Source organism: Homalodisca vitripennis, chromosome 6, assembly GCF_021130785.1.
Source record: "Homalodisca vitripennis isolate AUS2020 chromosome 6, UT_GWSS_2.1, whole genome shotgun sequence".
In the NCBI taxonomy this organism is placed as follows: domain Eukaryota; kingdom Metazoa; phylum Arthropoda; class Insecta; order Hemiptera; family Cicadellidae; genus Homalodisca; species Homalodisca vitripennis.
The window spans coordinates 11,116,793-11,129,469 of NC_060212.1; positions in this window are offsets into that span (position 1 = coordinate 11,116,793).

The following is a 12,677-nucleotide window of genomic DNA, read 5'->3' on the forward strand; positions in this document are numbered from 1 at the left end:
ATGCAAATTTTTCACTTCTTTATTCAGGTTCAGTTTATTTGAATATATTTTCTTTGGAAGATAAGTACTCAGTCACACGGATTACTCCAAACCAGTTTCTCCGCATCATCATAGGTTTAGACAGTATACAAGATGCTTTGATTGTTAATATCATCAAGACATGTTACAGAGTCACACAGTTTTTACAAGTGAACTCTGTTATTAAATGAAAGGTCTAATTAGGATTCATCAGTCCATGAGAAGAACTCATCGAGTGTGCAGTATGCGTGGTCTTGCAGCCAACACTGTAAGGTTCTCTTTATAGATCCTGGGTTGTCTTTCAGATGATCTGGTAGCTTGTTGAAGAGTTTCATTCCAGCATATGATGGTTTTTACTCGAGCAATGCTGTTTTTTGGACTGGTAGAGTGTAATTGCAGTGTAGATCTCTTTGTTTTGGAGGATCCTTACTCATGCAATAAAGTATGGTTTCTAGGATGTAAATGGATGTTATTGTCCATATTTTCCAGTTTTTGAAAATGTTTCTGCAGCTCTCTCTAGGTCCTATTCCAGCCATTAACCTTATTGCTTTTTTCTGCGTTACCAGAACTCTGTGGAGATTGCCACCTGAAGAAGCACCCAGACTGCTATTCTATAACGGAGGTGGCTTTCGAATAACGCATGATATGCTATTCTCGTGGCTTCAAGAGTACTAGTTGTCTTGGTTCTCTTTAATACAAAGAACGCTGAGTTAAGCTTCAGGCAGAGACTAGATAGTCTCTATGGGTATCTAAATGGCTTTTTTCAGCACATGTTCTTGTCAATTATTATGCAAAGATGTTTAACTATTTGTTTATGAAAGGTTGTGGGACTGTCACTAACGTATTACCCTCCAAAAAGTACATGTATTATCATAATTTTAGGTTTAAAAAACCTAAGCTGATACAAATTGAATGTACCATCATAATACTGTTCTGAATAAAACATAACTAATTTCATTACTTACGTTATAAAAAAGGTTTGTAAATTCTGCCATTACAGTCTATACACTTCTTAACAAGCTTCCGAATATTTTGTGTTACTGTTGCAAGAACATCTTTCTTTTCCTTTATGAGGGCAGCAACATCAAATATTCAAGTAATCAGTTCATCTTGTATATTAACTTTCACTTTGTAACTTCACTTTTCATCCAACCCCATATACAAGAGTCCAGTAGGGTAAGGTCTGGAGGCGTTGGCGGCCAGTTAATAACTCCTCCAGCACCAATCAGTTTGCCTGCAGTGTTCATTTAAAAATTCTCTAACTCGATGAACAGTATGTGGAGGAGCGTCGTCATGTTGTAAATACCTATTCTTTCGTGTTAAAAGTGGTGTATTTTCCAGAGAAGTAAACAATTCATTTCCAAAAAATTGCATGTATGTGTCTGCTACAAGTTTGTTCTCTAATATGAAAGGGCCAATTAATTCATCATCTACAGTACCACACCACACATTGACTGAAAATCTGCACTGAAACTTATTGTCTGTTGTAGCATCACTATTCTCATCTGACCACTGATGGACATTTCTGGTGCTGTTAACACCATCACGAGTAAATGTAGCTTCGTCAGTAAAAAGTATTCTTGAAACAATACAACAATGCCTTTTAATCCATACACAGAATTACAGACCCACAGGATTATCTCTTAGATATAAACTTTCTCTGTTTCCTGTGTTACATCTCATATTTTCTGTATGTATTCTTGAAACAATACAACAATGCCTTTTAATCCATACACAGAATTACAGACCCACAGGATTATCTCTTAGATATAAACTTTCTCTGTTTCCTGTGTTACATCTCATATTTTCTGTATGTATTCTTGAAACAATACAACAATGCCTTTTAATCCATACACAGAATTACAGACCCACAGGATTATCTCTTAGATATAAACTTTCTCTGTTTCCTGTGTTACATCTCATATTTTCTGTATGTATTCTTGTTTTTTTTTTTTTTTTTTTTTTTTTTTTTTTTTTTTTTTTTTTTTTTTTTTAATCTAGTAAGAACATAAATTAAAATCCTGAAACTATTCTTGTATATATCTGTATATGCTAAATGAATAAAGCTGTTTTGAATTGAATTGGCTGAAGATGTTGCACTTATGTACATCAAATAGATACAATCCGTGTAAGTTCAAAGTTCACGTTATGAATTTGTGGAATATTTAGTTGCTTAGATATTCTTCAGGAACTTTTAGTGGGACCACATTGAACTGCTTGAAGAATACTTTCAGCATCATCTTCACGTTGAAGCCCTCGATCAGATGAATTCTTGTGCTAATAAAAATCCTGGTAAATACCTTATGATTTGTTACTCTGTGCTGAGAATACCGAAAACTGATGTTTATGTTCTGCAACTGAAGCTGTAGCATTGCCATTTCAAATGACTTACACATAAACCATATCTGCTTACTCTGTGTAAAAAAATACGTGAGGCATTATTAGAAGAAATGTGAAACAAAACCAGTAAATCACCAAATACATAATGAATTTTAATTAAATTCAAACTATTGATGAACACGGTAAATGTAATTCTTTTACATTTATTTTAAACCATTCATAACAATTTTGTTTACAATAGCTTAATTTAATTTATTTGTGTGTTTTATATGTTTTAATTAGTCATTGTTAGTACATGTAAATACAGTGTGTTAATTTATCATTTCTTCATTAAGTGTTTTGTTCTTGTGAGGTTCCATAGACAATATAATAAGATGTTAAACTCAGTGCACCGTGTTTGCAACATACCAGTATAATTTAAATTGTCAATTTGTGTATATATTTATTTTTTTTATTCTAACCATTGTTCGTTTTTGAAGTCCGAAGTAAATTTATTTCAATAATGATAAATTAACCTCTTTTATTATGTTTTCTTATAAATAATGAGTGCTTTAATTTATGATTTACTATTTTTATGTATATGATATTGTAACCTTTATATTCTATTGACTTGTATATTATATTGAGATCTTCTTTATATCTTATTTATTAGTCACTAATTTTGTTTTATTCTCATGTACTCTTCGTTATGACTTGATTTGAAAATGTTATAATTACAGTACATGAAATAAATTTCAAAAACCATAATTAATGATCACTTTTAATTTTTATTTATTTATGATCTATTGCAAACATTAGGTACTTAACTCGAAATCAAAGATCTTCCATATTAAACACCATATGTACGACTTTCTTACAAGACATAAATAGAAAGATTACGCAGTTGTTAAGGTTATGTTTCATGAATTATAAGTTTTGTTTAAATATAAAATAGTTTAAATATTAAATATAACAGTAGTCCACTTATTTAAGTGTAATGGTAATATGTAAATAAACTCTGAAGAAAAGAATAAAATTCTATAATATTACAAAATAAATTGGGTATTGTAATTCATTTAATTAATGTGAAGTCTATACAATTAAGCGAACCAGTCAACATAGATTTAATTTTAAAAAGTAATCGGCCATTCATTCGACTAAAATAACTGTTTAGCTACAGAAATAACTGACTATCGATAGTCGGTTATAAAAAGCGTTTCGTTATCCCATCACTAGTTATTTTATATTTTTTATTATTATATAAATGCCTTACGGCTGACTTGGAATTACACAATGATGTCAATTTTCACTTTAAAAAAATTTTGCATTGGTTTCATCTGTGATTGCCTTCGATCATTATTCCTTGATTATGCTATATGTTTCTTTTTATGGTTGTCAGAAATCGACTTATTTCCTTATATAATGTTGCGTCAGAATTAGATTAATTTTTTTTAGTTTTTCTGGTGTATCGTCATCCGGTATTCTTTTAATTTGTTGGAAACATGAGTTCCTTGCATAATCAAATTGTGGGCATTTCATTAGTAGATGATATACAGTCTCATTCACTCCTGCTGTGCAATTTGAATAGTGCTAGTGCTATTGAAATATTGAAATCTTCTGGTATAAGAAATCCCCAGACATTACCTTTTAAGTGGAATGATGTTTACCCTGTCGATTTTTATAACACTGTACTTAAACTTAGTAACTCAAAATCAGAAGATGTTTTTGGACTTTCAAACTTTGTCTTAAAGAAAGTTATAAGTGAAATTTTATATCCTTTAACAATACTTATTAACTGGATGCTCAGGATTGGTGTTTTTCCACAATGCCAACAACTGTAACAGTGCCAATTTACAAAAAGGGTGACAGGTCTAATGTAAACAACTACCGCACGATTGCGCTGGTTCCTGTAGTATCTAAGGCAATGAACTATACTACTGGAACGCGCACTGCCCATAAGCCACATGTTGTGTTTTTTCCGGTCGCACACAGCTGTGCGTTGTGGGTGTATCCATGGACTTGCAGGCGCTTAAAGTGGGCAAGAACTTACCGAGTTGTGCAGCGATCAACGGGACGATACGGCATCACGCCTTTTCATGCCGAAACACAAATCATTGTTGTTATTTGCGTTGTTGGCAACTCTTCCTGTTTATTACGTCAAGACGTCTGATCTGAGCATCTCAACTAGTTTGTTTTCTTTTTATTTGCCAATGTTAGTAATGTTTGTTATTTCGTGATATGGTGAAGAGTTGCACTGCGTACAACTGTACGTCCAGATGAACTAAATTCAGCCACATTTCTTTTCACAAGACGTAAATTCTTACTATATCAACCATGTCAATATTTATTTGCAACTTCCAAAATAGTAATTTTCACCATTATTATTTTCAGTATTGCCAAATTATTATCGGGATTACCCAAATAATTAAAAGTACGGTAAGACTCTTAATGAGTACATTAATAAATAAGTTATCGTTTTTTAATCATGAACAATAATTAAATAGTTGAGTAAAACATGCTTATCCCTCAATTATTTCATCCGCATTGATCCAAGATATCAATGTTGGTCGTTATAGCACTTATTATCTCTTCTCTTCTATAATATAAAAATGAAACTGTTCGTGTGTAACAGCATCACTCACAAACGGCTGGACGGATTCGCCTAATTTTTTTTTAATTTGTTCGTCTTGATCTGTAGAAGGTTATAGGATACTTTTTTATCCCTTTCCCCGATTCAGGATTCCCCCCCACTGGTTACAGAAATACCCGTAAGAAATGCATTGCAGCAAACATATGTTATTAAGAGAAAGAGTCTTTTCAAATTTTTAATCAGCTGTTCTTTGTAAACATATATAATGCGACAAAAAATATATTTATATATAAATTTCTTTACACTTACAGTTTTAAAGCATAGAGTAATGAAATGAAATGAATGAAATGAAAATTCTTTATTTTTTACAGGCAAAGTTAGGGCCGCATGGCCCTTTCTTACACTTAACCTGTTGCAATGTAATATTTAAAACATTAAATAAATAGTATTTAAGAATAAAACAAAACATAAATAAAGATAATAAAATAAAGAAATAATTACATTTACTCAAAGTGGTGAAATTAATGCAATATTTTAACGTGTAATAAATTAAAATTTAACACAATAATAAATTAACCATCTCTACTATTCTTAAAACATAATATAAATTTATATTTTTAATATACAAATAAATTAAAGTATTTATTGCTAAATTAACTTTTTCACACACAATCTCACATTCATCCCTCTGCCAGTGTCACGCCCACAGCATCTCAGAACCGGGAACTGCCCCAGCTAACCGCTCAAGGTACATATCTTTCAGTTTCGCCACAAACCGGGAACTGCTATCGATGGAAGTAATTGTTTGGGGAAGGGCATTCCACAACCTACAAGCCAATTACATGGAATGACTTATCAAACACTGCAGTCCTGTGCTGAGGCATTCTCAAAATGTATGAGCCAGAGCGAGTGCTTCTTACACCTACATGAGACACAGATTTAAAATATTCAGAAAAATATCTTGGAAAACCAAATTTTCAATATTGAATGAACTAGTTTTAAAATTTTGATGGATCTTTGATCTATTAATTTTAGAATATTTGACTGAATATAGTACGGTGTGATGTGCTGCTCCCGTCTCACATCGTAAACGTAACGTATACAGTAGTTTTGAGTTCTTTGCAGCTTCTCACTCAGCACTATGGTCATATCATTGATCACGGAGTTACAGTAATTGAAATGTGGAAGTACGAGTGATTTAGTCAAGAGCAGCTTGATATGTTTCTGGTAAAAATCGTTGTAAACGTTTCAGTGAGTGAATAGATGCGAAAACCCGTTTACAAATCTCCGCAACAGCGTCAGTCCAAGTCAAAGTCGAGTTTATAGTCAAACCAAGATCCTTCACCTTGTCGTAGTATGGCATGGCTGTTACCATTTACAGTTAACGTTTCAATAGTATTGAAGTTTATTGAGTTTCGTAAACGAGAGTGACAAATAATGATTGGTTTCGTTTTTTGCATGGTTTAGTCTCAGGCCATGATTTTTGGACCCACATAACGATATTTGGTAATGTCACTATTGATTTTGGTGATACATTCATTAATGGAGTCAATTTTAAAGTGTGAATAGATTTGCAGGTCATCAGCCATACATGTGATATGAGCTATGTTTAAGTACAGAATGAATGTCGTTCACGTACAGTACAAATAATAAAGGACCAAGAATCGATCCCTGTGGCACCCCACAAGTAACAATTTCCCAGTCCGAAGTCATGTCATCCACCTTTACACACTGCCGTCTCCCTGACAGATAAGATCTCAGCCAAGTTAATACATGACTAGAAAACCTATTAGCCTTAGTTTAGCTAGCAATACTTTGTGGTTTACGCTGTCGAAAGCTTTTGAGAAATCGAAAAGAGTGAGAATTGTGCCCTGTCTGTGATCCATAGCAAGCCTTAATGTCATCCGTCACTTTTAAAAGTGCAGTTTCTGTACTGTGGTTGGTCCGAAAACCAGATTGATAGTCACTAAATATGTTGTTGTAAGATAGATATTCAGTGAATTGGCAGTGCACAATTCTCTCTAGGGCCTTTAGATAATGCAGGAAGAATATTTATCGGCCTATAATCTGAACATGATACTGGTGCTGAAATCTTATTAAGAGGACGGACAAAAGCAGACTTCCATTGTGATGGGAAAAATACCACTCCTAAGAGACGTGTTGAAAATAAATGTGACTATTGGAAGGACAGCAAATAGAATATTCTTTATGAGGCGTATTGGGATATCATCGTACCCAACAGCATTACTGCGAATACGGCGTATAGCTTTCAACACGTCACCTTGTATCACAGGTTTAAAAGTAAACTCAGGATAACCACAACTACGGCGAGGTAGGTTTTGAAGATGTTTTAAGTAGTCCTCCACTTTTTCCTGACTGAAACTTTGACTACAAGATGTAAAAAAATTGGTTCAACTCATTCAGAGGTATAAGAACTGGCCTGTGAAATACGTTGTTTTCCTATTTCAAGGCTTTTAACCTTACGCCATAAGTCGCTTGACGACTGTTTCCTATTCCTCAAAAAGACCTCGAGTATATCTCAGCCTGGAATTACGCAGAAGTTGTTTAACCCTGTTTCGAATTAAACGGTACTGATCCATAAGTATCTGGTCATTAGAGCGCCTCGCTCTTCGATATAAGCTATCGCGATGGGCCATCAGGCTAAGAATATCCTTTCTCATCCATCCATGGCACTGGGGTGCCTCTTATTTATTCGTTTTGTCACATAAGGAGCATGTTTATCATAAACAGATAAAATTTGTTTATTAAAACCATCCACCATGTCATCAACAGAGTCAAGATTCTCTAGGTTATGCCATGGGAGCAATCAAATATCGGACATAAATTCAGCCTCATTCATGTTTTTAAAGTCTCTATACTTGATAAACCTAGTTTTAATCTTAGGTATATTTACTGAATAAACACAATAGATTAGGTCATGTTTTGATATGGCAGGGACTGGAAGCTGCGCATGAAGGACGATATCTTGTGGTTCCGAAACCACCATGAGGTCAAGAAGTGTGTCAGACTCGGCAGTGTGATGAGTTGGCTCCAGTGGCAGTATTGTTAGATTACACGAGTCAAACATGGAAGTCAGCTGTCTGTAGTTATAGTGTTGATTGTTTTTCATCAAATCAGTGGTTGAAATCGCCCATGATCAATATACGACTATATCTGTGCATGTGGTGCAAGAGAGCATTTTCAAAATCTGTCATATGTCCAACTCTGGGTGGGCGATAACACACTCCCAGTAGTAGTACATCCGAACCAGACAAACCAATTTCAATAAACATAAATTCTGGCCCAGCCGAGTACTCAGAAGGCGAAAAAAGAAGCGGTTTAAAATTTAAGCCCTCCCTAATATACACTGCAACACCTCCGCCATTTTTTCCTGTTCTATCGTTCCGTTGCAAAACATAACCGGGAAGGAAAACTTCGCTTGACTGAATACTCGGCTTAAGCCAGGATTCTGAAATTCCAATTAAATCAAACTGTTGAAGGCCAAAAATTTCTCTAAGCTCATAAACATGCCCCCTCAGCGATTGCGCATTGATATGAGCGGCTTTCAAATGTCTAGGATAGGGAGATAAGGAAAGAGAGAGGACATCAGCTGTGGATGGAGGCGAGGAGGGAGTTTGGTGAAGGCGGGGAGGCGACCCGGCGTGGCGAGGACTGTGTGGACCCACTATCCCGGGTCCACAATCAAACGGCGCCGTGACACGCCCCGCTCCGGACCGCAGCCGCGACACTGACTGACTCACACACACACGCACACACACATACAATACTCTAATTCTACGCAATAGGCCTAATACATTAACCAAACACATGCCATGACAATTTCGGCTCCTTAAAGTTAATGAGTACAATGTTAATAGTATCAATTTAGGATGTCTTTCAATGATAAAATTAAAAGCAAATGTTCTGAGAAGGAAATAAATAGCCAATATGAACTATAATAGTATTAAATAAAAAATCAAATTCGATGAAATATCAGTTTCTACAACATATAACCAGAAACAACAAAATAAACAATATTTAATATAATAGAGTAAGCTTAAGAGAAACGACGAATTTTGTTTAAACTGTTTCTGCAATCATAATATATAAAAATGAATGTTTGTGTGTTTGTCCTTTATAGACTCAGAAACTATTGGACCGATCACTATGAAAATTTGTATTTTTCTATGTAGAAGGTTTATACGCAATGCCCATTGATGTAACTAACCACCAGGCTGTACTGCAAGATATAAAAGTTATCAAAGCGCCTGCACATTATAAACTGCAATTACAACACAGTAGTTACGTATATTAAAATATCCAAACACTATTTGAAGGCAAAGAAATATACGGGCAAAGCTTAAGAGACGCGTGCGAAGCCGCGGGAAACAGCTAGTAAATGCATAAACTTATAAATCATTGCTAAAAACAATATCTACTGACCTGCTCTACTTTATAATTATAGGATCTTTGTGATTTTCAGCTACCTGTATTTTATTATTTGTAAATTTGTTTGTTTTAGCTTTCCATTGAATGATGAAACTTTACTAAAAAAGAGGATTACTGCGACAAAGAGAAAAACATTTAAGCAAACAAAACATACTGTTTTATGCAGTAAATATTTTACCGAACATGATTACCATTTAATTTTGCCTGACACTAAGAAAATGTCTCAAAAATGAAGCAGTTCCAACAATTTTTTATTTTCCATTTCATATGCAACAGCCTTTGGAGTAACGAAGGAGGATTATTGTCAGAAAGAAGGCATCCATTGAGCTACATAATGCTGATAAGTGTGATTTGAATTTTGTCTTTGGATGATGAAATTGAGAGTGCCATGTATATCATGGAAACTTATGATAGTTCTAGATTTAAGGATGAAATACTATACTATATTTGTGGCGTCATTGTAAGACGTATTGAAAAATGTATTAAATGTAACGATTGTAGTTCTGTACTCTATGCCAATGATTCTGATCTTAGAACACATTAACTTTTTATTGATTTTAAATCTAAGGGTAAATTAATTAGATCAAGTGGTGATGTATTGAAAATTGTAAAATATTGTTATTTGCTCAAGTTATCTCAAATAAATGCGACCACTTCTGAATTGACATTGAGAGTTTGTAACCAGTTTACTGGTAGTGTTTTCAAGGGGCTTTTTTAACTAATGACGAATTCACTGGAAGCCACGAGTTATTTTTAATTAAAACTGTGATTAACTATTTTTTAAAATAATATCTCATCACAAAACAGAAATCTTTTGACATTATAAAATCCAACTTAGGGATAAGGCAAAAATTTGTAAAAATTATTTTATTTTCTAACACGTAGGTAGATTAAGTATGTAATGTTTGTACATTTTATGTAGTTTACTTTGAAATAAAATACTGTTAATAAAAAAGTTGTTTTTTTTTCACCTGGGAGATATTGTAATATTACACACATTCCGACTTTATAAGTAAAATATCAAGTAAAAATCTCAGTTATTTTTATATTGTACAACAATTTGTTTTTTTAACTAGAAATAAAAATCTACAGTAGTTATTAACTTTTGTAATAATAAATAAAATGTGGCATCTAACAATATTATTAAGGCTAGAAGTGACGTTAGATCATTACTATAATGCCTGCCATATGGGCGGAGTGAATTCTTGCCCATTTCCAGCGCCTGCAGACTCGGAACGCAGCCCAGAATTTCGGCTCGGTTTCTCCGGCCCAGAGCGCGTTCCATTAGTATAATTCGTTGATCTAAGGTAATTGAAAGCTTAATTAAACAACAGGTTGAATGTTATTTTGAGTACAATCACTTGCTTTCCTCTGAACAATATGGATTTAGACATAGTCTCTCCACTGTCAAAGCAGTTGAAGGTATTGTCTCCTATATCATTAGTGGCTTTGAAGGTAAAGAAGAGATTAGTACCTTACTGTTAGATCTTAGTAAAGCTTTTGACGTTGTGCCTCACTCAGAACTTATTGAAAAACTAAACCACTATGGGCTGGAAGGTGTTGAGTTGTCTCTCTTTACTTCTTATTTGTCTGACAGGTACCAGTGTGTCAAAATAAGTGACCAGAGGTCTGATCTCAAGAGGGCGACAAGGGGGGTACCCTAGGGCTCTGTCCTGGGTCCCTCTTTGTTCACTGTTTTCATTAACGACCTCCCAAAATTTCTTCCCAACAAGTGTGTCCTTTATGCAGACGACACTACCTTGATGTGCTCCAATAGACTTTCCCAACTTAATCTAGTAATGATCAATTATATGAGAGAGAGAGATCACACCTCTGGTTTTCTGCAAATGGCCTATATGTTAACGAGGATAAATCAGAGCATGTTATATTTAGTCTAGGTGCCAACTCTGAGAATAAGTCTGTGAAGTTACTAGGTCTTTATCTTGATTCTAAGCTCACCTGGAGAACACATACTGATGCCTTATGTACTCGGTTATCGAGAGTGATCTTTTTGTTAAAAAAACTGACATCCTGTACTAGTCTTAGTTTAGTTTTAAAGTTTTATTTTGCCTTCTTTCATTCCCACCTTACATATGGTACCCTTCTCTGGGGTAGCTCCAGCGGAGCTAGAGAGGTTTTTCTGTGCCAAAAGAAGGCTGTGTGAAAAATTTTTAATCTTAGCAGTAGTGACTCGTGTAAACCTTATTTTATAGAATATGATATACTTGCGCTCCCTTGTATTTTTGTATTGCAGAGTTTGATATATGTAAAAGAAAATTTAGAACAATTTGACTTAAGAAGCTCAATACATACTCATTATACAAGAAACCAAGACTCAATCAACCAAAAACATGCTAGGCTAGCTAAAACCCATAATAGTTATCTGTATATAGGCATAAAGCTCTTTAACAAGTTACCATTAGAAGTTAGGGAAATTTCATGTAATAATTTTAAAATAGCTGTGTCTCAATGATACTCATTTATTACCGGTAAAGATTACATACATTGTCACATTGAAAAACACAATATTGTACATTTCAATTTTAAAATCAATGCAATCCTCCAGTTCGTCCAGATCTTTAAAAGAAGTGATATATTAAATAAATAAATCAATTAAAACAAATCAATTAATAACTAATTACAACACGGATAAAAGAATTTCCCAAGATCAACAACAATTATCTAATTTATGATTACTCCCAAAAAACTCATCCACTTCATAAAGTGGGTGTTCCAAAAGGAAAAATCCATATAAAGCAACAGTTTATACACAACTAAACAAGGGACTGTCATAATATGAAGTTCTTGAAATTTTTATTTACATGCATCCTTATAGCCAATACCAGAAATATAACGTACTGCTTTTTTTGTATTAATACAATTTTATTAATGTTCTTCTTAAATGTATTTCCCCATATTTCAATACCATAAACCAACTGAGAGTAAAACAATGCATAATATACCATTTTAAGAGCTTTTTCGTTGCAAAATTCAGACAGTTTTCTCATCATAAATATTGCTTTAGATAACTTTAAACAAAGAGTAGTTATATATATTCCAATTTAAATTTGTGTCGATAATCAATCCGAGAAATTCTGTAGAATCATACGTTGGTATTACTAAATTGTCAACTGCTATTTGAATTTCAAAGGAAGGTTTTTTTATTTGAAGTAAAATTGAGAGCTGTTGATTTATTTGCATTTACTGTTAAAAAGTTTTCATTAAAGTATTGCACTATATTATCAATTTGTATATTTGTCTAAATGGTTGAAGCAAATTGCATTCTATTCTATCGAAGAAA